This window comes from Atheta coriaria, unplaced genomic scaffold (assembly GCF_025399875.1).
Source record: "Atheta coriaria isolate IRGN ID8LTWV9N9 unplaced genomic scaffold, Caltech_Dcor_3.1 hic_scaffold_13_pilon, whole genome shotgun sequence".
In the NCBI taxonomy this organism is placed as follows: Eukaryota; Metazoa; Arthropoda; class Insecta; order Coleoptera; family Staphylinidae; genus Dalotia; species Dalotia coriaria.
In genome coordinates, this window is record NW_027045455.1 from 291,420 (window position 1) to 308,096 (window position 16,677).

At 37.5% G+C, this 16,677-nt stretch overlaps 1 protein-coding gene across 3 annotated transcripts in view; it reads left to right on the forward strand.

Moving 5' to 3' along the window:
* LOC135801912 (neurotrimin-like) overlaps positions 1-16,677 on the forward strand; it is a 133,187-nt gene that overhangs the window by 37,462 nt on the left and 79,048 nt on the right. The window contains exon 2 of one of the 3 annotated variants that reach the window (XM_065315438.1): positions 12,871-12,953. The exons of the other annotated variants lie outside the window; for them this stretch is intronic. The gene's annotated coding sequence lies outside the window, so the exon portion shown is untranslated. The remainder of the gene's footprint in view (positions 1-12,870; positions 12,954-16,677) is intronic. 3 annotated transcript variants of the gene reach the window in all.

Here is a 16,677-nt window from a genome sequence, read left to right on the forward strand (position 1 = left end):
TAAAACATCGCCTACTAGGCGAATAGATTTACATCAAGCGCGTGGTGGAGGCGCCGGGCGGGGTTAGCGACAAAGAAAAACAGGCAAACAGGAAATAGGTGCATGTGGCCCACTTTAAATAGGAAACTATTCAACAACTTTCTTATTGCAGATTTATATTTAAATATAAATTTCCTTGGCTATGCTGGTTTGGGTGAACAATTACAATTGTAACTTTAAAAGCAAAAAAATCAATTGATTTGCGGGAACAAATGGTTCATACAGTCTTCTGGAAACCTATTGTTATGAATAACAACGAGAGTTTGCAAAACCAAACATTTCTAAATGAGCAAAAACGTTTAAAATGCTCAGCTGCTGCGGTAAGCATTCGGAATCTTTTGTTACCATTTTGAGCGGCATCATTATTGCAGCAAGTAGTTAAAAACACAATAAAAAACAAAAGTTTATTATTCTGAATATAATAGCTCCTGCTTTTATAGTTCTGTAATGCGTTATAAGCTGTAATTAGCAAACGTTGTACGCAATTTGTGTGTGCTATTTGTATATTTAATTGAAATTTAAAAAAAACCTCTTTGATTAAAGCCATGCTTAAATAATTTGGTTAAGAAAGGAATAAAACTGCAAATTACACTAAAATGGTACATTTTTATAGGTCTGTTGTTACAGATTGCTTTAAATTGCATGATTTTTCTTTGTTTTTGCTGAAAATCTGATAAATTCTGAAAATAATGACAAACTATATGGTAAAACTAACTGAGAGTGTGTTTTTGCTTTAGTTTTCACTTGCCCCTAAAAGCTTTTTTTGTCCCGTTTCTTTTTTATCGAAGAAAGCAAATTTAATTTGATGATTTTTTGTATTTCCTACTTCGTCACTCTATCATCCAATCGCTTAGACCGTCCACGCCTAAACTTCCATTATCACCATGACCAATATTTTTTACACCTTTTTTGTTTCCCCTCTGATGAAATGTTAACTTTATACATTTAATCATGTTGATAAGTATTTACTTTATAATCAAATTAGCGGTGTTTTTATGTTTTCAATTTTTTCTTAATTTTTTCTACAAAAAATAACGTTTAATAAAAAAAATCAGTAAATAACACGAGAATTCAATAAATCAATACTCACTCTGAACCTTTTCCGTATCGAAAATATTTATTGTACGAGTCGATAATATATCTATCACAGATGGCTCTTATAGAAAACGTGGTCAGGGGTCTGACAAATTTGCGGCGAGTATCACTAACTATACTTTTGAGTACACACGCACACATCCACCTACACAAGAATGAAATAAACCAAAGGGCATATTTTATTCCTCTTTGGGATTGCCCTCTGCCGTCTTGGAGCCGGCTTCGCGCACGCATAAAATTCACTTCTACCGCTTACACTCACCATGAAGAAACACGCAGGTTCTGTGGCCAACTTGGCCTTCGTCCGCATCTTTGGAGCAAAGAGTTGCTGGAAGCTTTCCGCTGCGGCAGGTGAAAGGGGCAAACTAGAATGGTAAAATAGTAGGACACGAGGTATGTGAGCCGGTTTAATATAGCCCCAGAGATTAGACCCTTATAAAGCTCGGACTCTTCGAACTTCATTTCGATTCGATTTGGCTCGTACGTGAACCTAAGCAATCGACTTCATTTCTATAAGTCACATTATATTTACACAGTCTTAAAAAATTAAAACAAATATTAATAAAATTTTTCTTCTATAAACACTTTGTGTAAAGTATTGGATTAAGTCATGAATACACGCAATAATATTACCAATGCGAATAAGAAAACAAAAAAGCAAAAAATTGTATGTTCTGGGAAACGGATACATTTCCAGGTCTTGCGTTGCACGTTTACGTCGAACACGTTTCCGGAGCACATTATTTCCCGAGCTAATCGCGTCTAATCCTATGACTATCGCAGATTAAACTTAATAAATGAACGGCAACTTTTCTCTATTAATATTTACGTCGTCCCCAAGCCGACTGTGAGGATTTGTCTAATACGAATTAATTTAAATTATCATTTCTTTTTAATAATTATTAACCTGACCGGAAGAGTCCATTTAATGGCGCTAAACAATTTGCTGTCGGAATTCCTTGCGTGCCTTAAATTCGTAAGTAAGGTTTGTTGAATTTGCACACGTGTGTATTTAACCAAGTGAAAGTAAATCCGTTTGCTTTTTCCGTTTATTTCTTGGTTGAAAATGAGAGAAAACTCCGGTCTCAGCTGCTGAACTGCGTTTTCCACTTCGGCGGGAACGCAGAACGAGGTCGAATGGAGCAGCAGTGGCGGCGGTGGTAAATAATAAATGCAAACATTCATTATGCATTGAAATTTATGCTTCATTTATTACTGAGCGCGCCCCTTGCCGGCGCTCTGAGTTTCGACTTTTAGCGAAATGCCGCCACGCTCGAATGGCGAAACTCTCTTAGCATAAACGAACAACGCACAACGCGTTTACAGAATGCTAGACAAGCCGCATAAAGTAGCGTAAATAATTTTTATAAATATAAATAGAAACAAACAAAGCAAATTCGCTCATCGCATCAAAAAAATTAAAAAAATTAAATAATACCATTTTCTAGAATAAATAACTAATTATAACTTATTTTTATAAATAAAATAAAATATTTTTATCACAACTAAAAGCCAATGCTTTCTGTTTCCGCGAACAATATTGAGTGCTTGTTAACTTGTACAGTATTTTACAAAAAAATACTCTTTGTACGATCACATAACCTCACTTTGAAGCCATTGTAGTTCACCCACGCAAAACAAACAAAAAATAACGCACAGAGAGAAATATTTTCGAGAAAACTAAGATTGTGTGTGCAATAAAGGTCAAAGCAAGAATTGCTGGAAGCTAGAAAGCCGCGGCGTCGCTCCTGCATTAATACCCTTCCAGAAAAGTGTTTGCAAGAAGGCCGGGCCGCTCGTCAAACAAATTGGCGGTGTCATGCAGGCGCGTGTGGTGGGCGCGTACGCGACGCACATACTCGATACCAACGACAAATTGATAGTCCTTGGCGTGAGAGCGGCACAACTTTACGTTGATTGCGTACGAAGCGTTATGACGAAGACGTGCCTATTACAAATCAAGATGGCGTCTGGCGTCGTTTTCCCCAACCGAGCGGCACGTTTACCAAGTTTACGGTTTGTAAACAGTTATTTTAATATTTTTGATCAATTTAAATCAAAATACGTAAAATAATAGTTTTTTTGAGTTTTGAATTGCAGGAATCTTAATTTTTGCAATGTAATAATTTGTCTTTTCGAGCATGTTAACTTTCGTTTACGTTTCGTGAGACTTCTTGTGCTTTCACTGAAGGAGGAACGTTCGTGCTGGGAATATGATACGCGGTGATACGACATTGCTGCCGTCGGCGTTGCTGATGGCTGTTTGCTGCGAGATAACGAACGCACCGTGTACTCGCGAGTTATTATTACTGACATGACGACGCGACGCGGCGACGTGTGCAAAGCCGGATTTTCGATTTGCCCAAACACCTTTCGTATTTCTTCGTACGCGTATGTACAGATAGCTTTGCGTGTAGCGTACGTACATACAGACTGACGAAAAACTCATTTCAGCAAATACACGTCAAGCTACTCATATTTGTTATTTTTATTTCAAATATTTGTGTGATGTATTTTTTTGTTTGATTGTCTACAGTCGTCGAAACAGGTTAGGTGGGGAGGTTTGTGAGTAACGCAACAACTGGTTGCCTACCATAAAATACAAGAAGATATATAGGTGTATCTAATATTGATTTGTAAAATATCTGTGGATTTTCGAAATGTTGTTGCTTTTGCGTTTACTTGCTTGACGACTCGTAAATCCCATTCATCGATTCGCTTCAAGCTTCATTCCCGTTGCGTTCCGCCGCCGCCCGCATCATAATGACTTCGCTCTGTTTTATCATCATTTCTTTGGCGTTTCGAAAATTTAACGCTCAACGTACGCGCGCACGCCACACCACTCTTGCTCAACGCACGTTCGCGCTCCGCATTCACGTCCATTTCGTTTGAAAAAGCGGCCGCGTCAGCAATAAATATGCAAAACCGTTGCGCCATCGCGTCGCGCGCGCCCCTCACTGCCACCGGAGCCGCAGGAAAAGATGGAAGCACACGGCGCTGGGCAGCAGTCACACACCACAACGCCGAAAATAAAAACGACGCGAACGCTGAAGAGGGGCGCGCGCACGACTGCGACGGGCTGTGTGGGCCGCAGCGTGAGCAGAACAGAATAAATAAAACCGCGAGCTTGGACTAAACATAACTTATAGACGTTTCTGCCGCGTTGTGCATGACGATGCAAAAAACGAAGCGCGTTACGTCGGGGGCACTCTCACCCTATTCAATGGGTGCGCATCGGACGGACGAAACGATGGACATCAACGTCGACGACATGCGCACGTTTCAATGTGATGTGAAAAACGTGATATGGAAATTTTTCAACGAAAATGGGCAGAAAGTACATTTCACATACGTTATCCACCCTCGGATTCTAAGGAAAGTGCAACATATTGCGTTCAACTAATTAAAAAGTGAGTTTTACTTTGTAAATTGATAAATAACGAAGAATTTTTAGGAAAACGCCCGCAATATACCAGGAACACTAAGTGTACGCGCATCCAAGCATGATGACACGCGATGGATAATAAAAATGCCAATAAACTACGCCTGGAACAAAAGGATTGGCTCTTTGTGCGCTCAAAGTGCAAGTGCACATGGCTGACGATATTTCACCAGAAAATTCGAGTCCGTTTCGAATGCATTGCAATAAATATCTACAATAAAGGCAGAAGCGTGCGCAGAATTCCTATAATTTGACGTTCATTGCTGTCTGCCTTGATTTTGATCGCTTTATTACTCGCCGAAAAATTATTATCATGTCACAGCCATTATCTTTATTATGTTCAATTGCATCCAGCGCGTTTTTTTTTTCACGATTCCTGCGCTGACGATTCGATAAAGGGCAAAATGTCAAAATTACTTTTTAATTAAACGCACTTTAACAACGCGACGCCAGGCGTTAATTAAACTTCGGCGAGCATTATTTTTACTTCCATCGGCCGACTGTGATGTTGAGTTAGTTTCTTTTCCAATCGTCCTTTCGCCAGACTTGCTTTCATTTAATTATCCGTTTTGACGAATGCGCGAATTCGTCGCCACCCGTTCAGTTTTCCATTAGTAAAGCATCTTCAATTTAATGCATCGTAATTAATTATTCTTGTGCAATAGTTTCGTTAAAATCCAATATAAAATCGATCGATTTGACGTTTTTGGAGACACGAATAAAATTCATGGTGTAATTTCATATGGTAAGTCGTGGACAAAACAGAATCGACTAATGCATCGTTTTAATTACCGTGCACCGATGTTGTAATGAGTGTTAGATCGACATGGCGTGTCCGTCATGCACGTTCGTGGCTGGCAAAGTCGTTATGGCGGAAGGACATTAAAAATGCACCATGTATAATTAACTGCAAATTACATAATTTGCTTGCTTTACTAATTAATATTTGTTTTGTTTTCAGGTGAGTTTCTCTACAAATTATTCTACTCTGAAAAGGTAAATAAATTCAAAACTTGAAATTTTTTTTCTTCTTAATTAATGCAAAAGTCAATTGTAAAGATATTAAGGATAATGATTATTAAGATATTAGGGTTTATCGTCATGGTAAGAAAGAACACGTAAATGAGTTTGCGCATTATAACGTTTATGAACTCACATAAAATTTGTGCGATTCACCAACACAAACGTTAGTTTTATAGTGTTATAAACCGTTTATAATTAGACGAATTAAATTTAATTAGATAACATTTTCTTTAATTTAATTTCTATTCAGTGAAAGTTTCAAAACTTTGAAATATTCAAAGCTATCAATTATATAAAACTACGATCTGTTACAAAACAATTAGATAACGTCATAACTCTTAAGTGACATTCTTGTCACTTAGAGAAATAACAAAATAACAAACGAATTAATTTCGAATTCATTGCGCCGCTGTGCGCCGTTGTTCAGATATATAAACTCATTGCGGAAGTTTTGTGAATCGCATCCCAAACGGATATAACTTTATCTGGCTTTGTTAGCGCTTATTGTTTTAAAACCGGAGAATTTCAATTTCCCTCTGCGCGCGCGCTTCCGCTTGCCGTTGGCGTCGTCTACTCGCACTTCTTGAGAGATCTTCGCGCGCGCACAGTTACAGCGAAAGAAAACGCAGTATAAACACAGCCGTCGCGTGACGCCAACTGTCATAAAGCATTTTAATTGTTTAGTTCGCGTTTAGTTGGAGCAAAACCGCACCAGCAGCAATGTGACACTTCACCCACTCATTTTGCTCATCGTCAGGTTTTCGGACGGACCCTTCGGGCATCGGGCGCTGCAGGCTCTAATTTTGCGATTGAGGTCGAAGTTTCGGGGTGTGATGGAGAGGAGAAAGCGGAGAAGGTTGCGGCGACTCGTCGCGTTCGGGAAGTTTTAGTAAAAAGTATAAGTTTATAGTTGCGAAGTAAGTTTTGAAAGGATTGCGGCCAGACGTAGCCATGATTTGGAACTTAAACTTGTTAAATGCAAATGCTACCAATACGAAATCTTTCTACATTTTCTATAGAATTATAAATTACAAAACATAACCTTTATTAATAACTAGCTTTTGCCCGCGACTTTGTCCCGGTAGTGTTTAATAAAAATGTAATTTGTTTTTACTCTCTGGTTCTAGACATAATATGTGTCAATTATATCAATAAGATTCGCAATTTTATTTTAAAGAAATTAATTATATAAAGAATAGCTAATAATGCACTTTAGCGCGCCATCTCGGATTCAACTATTTAACTATAACTATGATTGAATCACAATGCCAACTTTGATCTTGTAGAAACGCGCTGTCTTTATTGTTTTCCCAGCAATTATTCGAATTTTTCTCGCCGTTAAAGCCATCCTTGGACTTTAACAAACATTTTAAAAAAAGAATTGGCTAAATTGGTCTAAGCGTTGTTAAGTTATACGCTTACGAACAAATTTTGCGATTCATTTTTATATTATAGATAAATTATTTCGTTTTTAATATTTTGATTTATCAAATATTTATTTTAATCAAAAAGGTAATAGTATATTCATTATTATAAATAAAATTAATGTTTTCCATAATCCATAAAATGTATATTTTCCATTCGGGTTAAAAAATTGTTTGTGCACTTAAACTAACAAAAAAATATTTACTTTTAAAAAGCTATTTTTGTAATTAATTTAAAAATGAATTTAAACAAAGAGTTCAATATTTATTTATTTATTTATATTTTAGCGAGGTTGAAATACAGCGAAAACATTGAAAAAGACTTTTCTCGACTCGCCCAGGCAGATTTATGGATCAGTAAAATCTTTGATATGCAGATCCTCCTAAATCTGCTGCGCTGTATTTGAAGTACGAGTAGAATGCAACATGTTCGCTAAACGTATGACTGAACAAACATAATAATTCATGTTTTAGCCTACAGGGCAAATAAACCGAGGCGTCAAATACAAGAAATTCAAGATAAAAAGAAAACAAATAAATAAATTACAAAAACGAATTAAATTCCGCAAATTCCGACTTTTTTGTAAAAATGAGTCGTAATCTATAGGATTAAAAGCTTACGACATTATTACAAGCTAAATCTATAATATAAAAATGTAAAGAAATAAAAGTTGAGGAATATGAAGAAAAAGTTTGCCTCACAATTGCAAAGTTTGTAGTTGAAGCTGAAATTGAGATAATGAATAAAAAACGAGCTCGGTGCAGAGATATGTCGCCTCCGCAAGAACAAAAACTTTGAGTTATGAGCTTGTGCTTTCAGTAGGTCTTGTCATTTTACTTTCATGGATTATAATTATCTTTTTTATCTATCCATATGAGTTTATGCGCTTTCCAATTAGTGACCCGTGAGTTAAAAACTTACGGCTTCCACAATGACCTACTTTGCTTTTATAAGCTTAATTAAAATTACATTTCGTCATAATTTAATTTTCACACACTTACTAAACCATATACTAGTATTAAGTTACTTTGATAATTTCGTTGAATTATATTTTATAAAAAAAAGTTCTTACTTTTCGCTTTCCTTTCAAGTCCAGTTTCATCGCATTCATAATCTTGCATTTCGTGCAATTTCCGCGCGACGGTGTTTTTCAGCGCTGCAAAGAAATCCTCTATATTATGGTACACCAGACGGGTGCCATTTGCTTTGCGTCCATTTTCCTCAAGTAACGCCCGTGTATTATGGATGGTCGCGCTGGAAAACATCAATTTTAAATTGCCTTCGGTGTGCGCGCGCTCTCATTTTCCTTCGCTGCTATCGTTCCGCTCGCCCGACTGCACTCGCGTCCCATCGTGGGGCACACGGCAACGATTTGCCATCAATATTGGGCGACCACGCTGCGCGTTATTCATCTGTTTCTCTGCCGTGCGCACCTATAGCTTACGTATTATATCCGAATATTACGAGCGGGTCTCGTAGCTCGCTGCTGAGGTAGCATATTATTGTTTTCACACTGACTGCTCGCAGAAAAACATTTCAATTTAAATTCGCAAAATTAAAAAATGTTATTTGGGTTGCCTACAAACACAAAAAAATATTTCCATAAAAAATACAATTGAAGTGAATTATTTTTACATTTAAAAATGTCCACGAAGCAAAAAAAGAGAATCGCGCAATGTTTTACATTGAGTTGATAGTGTGAAGGAGCCTGGAAATCCCTCGTTTCGATGCGTTCTCATCCATAATGGATAATCGATATCAGCACACATCTACCACACGTAAATAAGAAATGTATACCTACACAAACCTAGTTACATCACATTTGCCGTACGTGGGTGGGAAGAAAAGCTTTTCCAATTTCGAAACGTTTCGTTCAGGTTCTTATTCCTCCGACTCGATGCAGACAAATACATAGCACGCGAGTGCGAGATTGATTGAAGTCGTAACATGACCAACACCTTAATAATGCTAGCGCGTGATCGCGATGCCGCCGACAAAAGCTTAAAGTGTGAGATAAAGCAAACTATACGGTAAAAAGCCTTCGTACACACCAAAGAAATGCGCGTCGGAAACGGGAGAAATCTAATTCTCGTTACCGGCCACGATGATATCAATTTACAATTACGACAGGTCTGGTGGAGTCACCTGGCAACCGTATCGACACGCCAACGACTTTCGAATCGAATGATAGCAAGAAATTACATCATTCGTATTAAATGTGACAAACAACTTCAGCGAATTTTTATCTTTTGTTCACACCACTACAATTAGATGGCGCTAGTAGTTGAAAAGTATATAAAATTGCAGGTTGTGATTTCTAACTAGGTACTCCACATGCAAAACTCACTGTATAATAATGATTTGAATGATAGTCGTCCCTTAATATAATATTTCATATCTTCTTTCTCTGTGTGAACATTGCAAGCTATTCCGCAATTCCACGCAGCCATATCCTATTCTATCGGGTCGCCTTTTTATACATACTCATACCGACTGGCGTGCTTGCTGGTGGAAACGGAGAGCAAAGCAATTCGTGTGGGATTTACGTAGGAATCGGACAGAAATGATATTTTCATGCATAGCTCATTGTACGGAAAGGTTTTTGCACCCACTTTCGGTGGCATTGCTTCAAAAATAGCGCCAAAAACATGCAAGAAAATACGGCAAATGGGATGCTCTTTTATTTGATTTCAAAAAAAAGGTAGATATCCTAATTCTATAAGGGTTTATATATTGCTGCTTTTTTCACGCCGTCAGAAATTTATTTCTGCTTATATATTTGCTTAATCTGCAATATTTTTCAAGTTGAGTTTCAAAATTTTTAATTTTTTTGATAAAATTTTTTAATTTTTTTTTTCTTTTTGAAATTAAATTAAATTTTGCGACCTTTGTTCTTTTTGATTGTTAACTATGTGATTTATTAAATTCCATTCAATGTGAAGTTCGCATTGGCGATATATCGATGTCGTTTATTTCGCTTTCTTGCCGCGTTTGTCCTAGTTGACGACGTGTTTTGTTACACATTGTCATCGCAAAGCGCGTGACGATTCGCTTTATTGGCTTTATTAACTTTACATTCGTTTCACACCCGCGCATCGACGGGTGGGCGCGCTGCGCACATGCGCAATGATTGTTGTTTATTTTGCTTTGCTTCGCTCGTCAGCGCAGACAAAACAAGCACACGAAGGAACAATAGGCCGAAGGACAACAATGTTACCGGCCCACAAAAGCGTGTCGAGTGCTTAGCCATGTACGGACGACTAATAACCATCGACCCCCGGCTTCAACCGCTGCACAAACGCCAACGAAGTCTCGAGGAATAATAGAAATCACCGGTGAGCGAGCCGAGTGCGGCGATGGTGCTCGTTTATTGCATCGTTGATTTATTATTAATCGATCGAATACGTAATGTAATGAGCAGAACAATATGAAGACACCACTCGATGCTACTACTTGATGTTGTGGCTGAGCGGGTGGAGTGGTGGTTGTTGTGTCGTTACTCGTTCAAACAAGCAGAGCCGAGTGATGGAACTGCTGATAACTGATAGGACAGTTTGAATTACTACGATACCTATTATGTAAATTGTTTTGTTAGCTTAATTTATCAATGGGAAACATATCTAGGGATTCCATTACCCACACGTAAAATTAAATAAAAGTTTAAAATAGTGTTTCACAGTAGAAAACAGTGAATTACGTAAAATTAAAGTAATTTGGTTTGTGGGTAATTCAATTTCTACTCAAATTATTTATAGTGTTATCTTTTTTTCTCAATTTGTTTTGTTTTTGGTTTACGCGTGTTTTATGATGTAATTCATTGTTTTCTGCTCTTACTATGTAATCCTCTATTACTCCGCTAGCTCAAAAACCTAAAACAGCCTTTTGTAATTTTTTCCTCTACCTAAAAATAAATACGGTATTTCAACGGTTGACTGCACATCGTACAAACTGGCATAAATTTAACGTCTGCAACATTAACGATTAATCATTTGTCAAAAATAAAGTATGCAAAAAATACAAAATGATGAAACGCAATAGTGCGCATAGCATTGCTGTCGAGTGAATGAAGAAACGCGATGACCTATATTTCCTTCCAATTGTAATTGGCTGCATAAATTCAGGTATAAAGCTATTTGCAAAAAATGTTCACAATATCCTGTAAACCCATCACAAATACCGCGGCGATACGAAGTTGCACATTCAGGCACGTAGTGGAAATTTGAACATGTGGTAGAAGAAACGAAAAAAAATTGATTTCAACGTTATAAATTGGCGTATTGCATGCGCAATTTTTGTTTACTGCTGCTATTACATTATTTCTAATGACTTCACCACAAGACCCCCAACTGCGAAACATATTGCGACGGATCAACAACAAATAATATGTAAATTTTTCTTTTTCAATTTTTTAAATTGAAATTATGATTTTTTTGTTTTTAAATTTAGTAAAGATTATATTCTATCGACTTAGTTAGTCTGGAAAAATCGCATTCGTCCAATCGTTAGTCGTTTGCTGAATATAACTTTCTAGTTTTCTTCTTCGTCTTCATGCTGCATAGGGTAGTAAAATCCTTTTAAGCAGCATCGCATTGTCCCAGGCAGCGGCCGACATCGCTTCGCATATATGGGAATTTATTTGAGGACATTATCGTCTTTCATTTATATCGCTCGCCACCGCCTCCGTTGCTGCCGCTAAACGCGGCTCGGCGCCAACGGCAATTTATAATTTTCTAACCGCACCTAACCTACGAGTCGCTCTCCAGATATCAAAGTATAACTGTCAAAATTTTTCAAAAACTCGAAAGAATTTGGTTTTAAAATGAATTTTAAAAAACTTACATTAATCACATACCGCAAACTAAAACATCAAACAACAAATTTAAGATAAAATCAAAGACCACTTTTTCTATGCATCAGCCTAGGAAAAAAAAACAAAGATGGGAGCTTTGGAAGCGATGGAAAGTGGATTTGTTTCATAAAACTCTCCAGCTCAGACACACCAAAACGCATTTTCTACCTTTTTCTGTTTCTCTTTGAACCAGAATGGATAATGCCAATGCACTTACAGTTGGCATCCGAACAGAACCAAAAAAGAAACAAGAAAGCTTTCTTTGCCTCTGTGGCCCCGCGCCTCCACCAACGTCCAAGAAGCAGTCAAAAACATATGCGCATATTTTACTGCACGCACATCGAAATCGAGTCCATTCGCAAGAGGCTGTAAGTAAACTCTAGAGAGAAGCAAATATTGCAATTCAAATGGGATTTCTGACTGCTGACAAGTCGAGATGGAAAAAGTGACGGACATTCAAATAGAAAACAAAGGTTTATGTACTGCACATTGTTAAACGTTATAAATATTTAAAATTTATATAAACATTGACCGAGATAATGTAATAATAATTTATGTTAATACTTGAGAAGAACTATTTTGTCGGTGCTCGTTGAGATATATCAACAAAATGTAAATTTTGTCGGAATATCATTAATAAAATTAATTAATATTTATACAACGCGGTTTTTAATTAACGCTCTGCGTTGCTCACATGCAGGAAATTAATTAGCACAATTTCGTTGCGTTAATGATTAAATTCACGCGGTTGTGGTGTGAGAGAATTAAATTCGTTGCATAAATTGATAGAAATCGAGATAATATTGGAAATTATACGAAAATAATTGCAAAGGAAACGTTATATAATCCATTATTTATTTATTATGTTATTATCCTTTTCACTAAGTGTTTACGTTGCTAAATATTATATTTAAATAAAAATTACGCGCGTGTTATGTAAACAGGTATGAGCATAAGCTCGTAAATAAAAAAGTAAACCTTGTTATCCTTATTACAGTTGTCGGCAGCCGTTGATAGTTTCTATAAAGTGGCATTTAAGTGGTAAGTTAAGCTTCCACGGCTGCCAACCGGGCAATATTGGTAAGTGGATTATTCAAGTGCGGCGGCCGACGTCACGAGCCTGCTGCAAGCACTATTGCACGTTCTTACTTTAGACCCGAAATCGCTTGTAGCAATTTATGTACTCGTACCTAAAATGTATTTCTAGAGATGCCAGAAGCATAAAACATTAAAAGTTATGTGTTTTATTTTAATTTTAATCAATAATATAAGAACGAATCGCAAAATCTGTTGGTAAGCGCATAACTCCACAACGCTTTGACCAATTTGGCCAATTCTTTTTTTAAAGTGTTTGTTAAGGTCCAAGGATGGTTTTACGGCGAGAAAAATTTGAATAATTGCCGGGAAAACCATAAAGGCAGCCCTTTTCTATAGGATAAAAGGTGGCATTGAGATTTAATCATAGTTTTAGTTAAATAGTTGAATCCGAGATGGCGCGCTGAAGTGCATTATTAGCTATTCTTTATATAATTAATTTCTTTTAAATAAAATAGCGAATCTTATTGATAGAATTGACACATACTTTGTTTAGAACAAGAGAGTAAAAACGAATTACATTTTTTTAAACACTACTTGGAAAAATCTATCTTTTAATAAAAATTATACGTGCGCAAATTAGGTTTCGATATTCTCTTTTTCTATAAAGTATAATTTCAAAGGATATTTGTGGGCAGAAGATGTAATTTACGCTGTAGGACGTAAGAAATAAAAGCAGTGCACTCGCAAGGTGCTTTTCCGTTTTTAACGTTGACGATCCTTTCAACGCGATCTTTTTATGATGTTATTCGCCTTGGTGTTGAATTAATAAAATTCTGCTTCTTGCACCAGTTCATACAAAAGATTAGCTGATGATGAAAATCTCATAAATTGTAAAATATTGAATTTTCTCTTCTAGGAAACCAAAATTTGATTATTCAGATAATTTCTGCGTAATATTTATGAACAGGCAAACATTTGGTGTGTAAGCTAACGATTTATACACACAAAACTTATAAATAACATAACAAAAGAGCTCGCTAATGCCAGTTTGGCAAGTCGTATCTGTTTTCTCGTCTATCGCCCGCCATCAAAGCTAAGAAGTAAGCGTGCGCGAGCGTGCTGAAAGGAAGAATGGCAAACTTTAAATACTTTAAGCACACTCTTATTAAACCGCGTATAGTTTTGCGAAGCCTCATCTTTCTTTCAAGCCCCAGCGACGGGCAAGAAGTGCCAAAGTAGGCAGCACAACCTACACACAACTCCGCCGGCGGTAATCTTTCCCCTTATGCGACACAAAGTAAACAAAGTAAAACTATAGGTATTATTAAACCTCGGCAGCAGCTCGAAGCAGTGCACAACTGCTTGTTATTCTTGTTGTTGTCTCTTCGGCGTACACGTATTTAATAATAATAAACTCTTTCGCCTTCGCCCGTCTTTGTTCTCCGCTAGGATGCGTCAACTCATCGAGGGCCATCTATCTATTGTATTTGCGGATGACTTAGTGAAGTTTCTTCGTCGAGGCGTTTGGGGAATTTACGCGCGAATATCGCCGACGCCTGAGAAATCCGTGGGAGCGAACGCGCTGAAAGTAGTGGAAAAACGAAGCAGACGCAAGGAGAGGAGAAAATGTAATGACCCGAAGGAACGAACGACGAGTAAATACAATATAAAATGTGGGAGTGGGATGTTAAAGTAGGCGAATTGCGTGGTGGGTGAGTGGGACGCGAGCGCCGAAGGACGATGAAGATGGACGACGCTGCTGAAGGGAAAATAATACATGATGTATTTACCTGCGAAACTTTTCCGCCCAAACTTCTTTTATTATTTTTCAAAATAAGTTAAAAGAATTAAGCATCAGCGGAAAATAATAATTATTATTTTGTGTTTTTGGAATTCTAACCTCAATTGTAGGCATGTTCATCATGTCGAAGTTAAGCGCGCCTTATCATCCGCCTAATTTAAAGTGCATTCACCCGGAAACTTGACTCGACGTAGGAATTATAAACGTCGCGCGGTAAACGCCACACAATCATCCTTTCGCATTCGCGAGCGCAATTTGTTAACGAAACAGCCGACCGCTGCACAATTTCTACCTGCGAGGAAGCACTTTATTCCTCTTGTGGTTTTGCCAGCGCGGAGACGAATAAGTAAAATAACTTTAACGAAGAGAGCCTTGAATTTTCCAGCGCTTGTTTTAACATTTTAGACCGGCGACGTGCGCACGGGTGGAAGTTTAACTTGTTCATTATTTTGTTTTATTGCGCTATACCTGGACATACTGCCTTAATACATAAAGTGGAACGTCTCGCTTTTCTCCGCAAAGTCTTGAATCGAGCAGCGAGTTGATGATGTCGACTATGTAGAGTAATGTTGTACTCACTTTTCCTCAACTTCTTCGCATATCTTTACTGTATATACCTATACTTACACCTACCTGAAAATACAGAGTGTTTTAACATGAATTTTACATAAAATTAATAAAATTATGCAGCTAATCAATAGTTTAGTGTAAAATTAGTCTTTAAACACTAATTATTCACGGTGTAATTATTTTGTGATTAAAGTCAGTGACACACTGTATATTAGTACATAGTGAATCCACTGAGTTTGCTGAGCTTGAGAGTTGCGCTGCGCTGGGAGGACGCAAAGCGCACATACTTGTAGTGATATTTCCCTGGAGGACATTACACTCGACTCAAGTCCCCGACCGACGCGGACCCGGATGACGACGACGGCGTTTGCGGAAGGACGGAGGACGAACAATATATATGTGCAGCAGCCAGGGCGATGTTTTATGCAAGGCGAGAAGAACGCCTGGAAGCGTTACACAGTGTAATATGTGCAAGGATATGAACTTTCAAGTAGGTACAGAATTCGGTGCCTTGATTCAGAAATTAATTTGATTTTAATGTAATGAAAACTGAATACTCTCCACTAGACACTAGAACAATTATTAAAATGGCATTCTTATGTTGATGTGTTTTAATTTAATATTGATGACACACTATATAAAGAATTAATTGAGTAATTGAATTAAACGTTGAAACTTATCTTTGTGGAAGTTTAAGTGTTTAAGTCGTTTGCATTATGTGCGGGGCTGGCGTGCCCGGAAGATGCCGAGAAGTATAGTACTTACTAAGAAGTTAAGAAGAAAAGACCCACACAAAAAGATAAATTCTCGCGCAAAATTAATTAAAGACATTAATAAGTCGTTCACACTTGGCACTAATCACCCACGTTTTTCCTTATTTTTATTTTTATTTTTTAAATTTTATTCTAAAAAATCAAAAATAAAATGTGGATTGCATTGATTTCAATTCGGTAAATCTCATGTAATTACCGAAATGGTGGAGCAAATGTCCTTACTGATTGTTCCTGTAATTCCTACAATTCCTGACATACTTCCGGCTGGCGCATTAGTGGACGGATATTGTCGAATATCTTTAAGACCTTTGGGGACTGATCTTCGTCTCTCTACCTATCGCACTGTCGGTGTACGCCCGACAAGAAGTTAGTAAATGTCAGCGCGCTCCCTGGTTGGAGTCCTCCTTGAAGCTGCGCTCGTTGTCATCCGATCCACTTATACGACGCAGTCGACACGAACCTGGTTTCATCCGACATGCAGTCAGCGCCCAATTGCCCCTACGGTTTGATAAGTCGTTGGGGAAATTGAGTAGTCCTAACAAATACTTATACGCGTCTACTCACCGTGAAGGGAGTTCCAGGCGGAACGGTAATAGCAGCGATTGAATGTGGTATTGCGGAA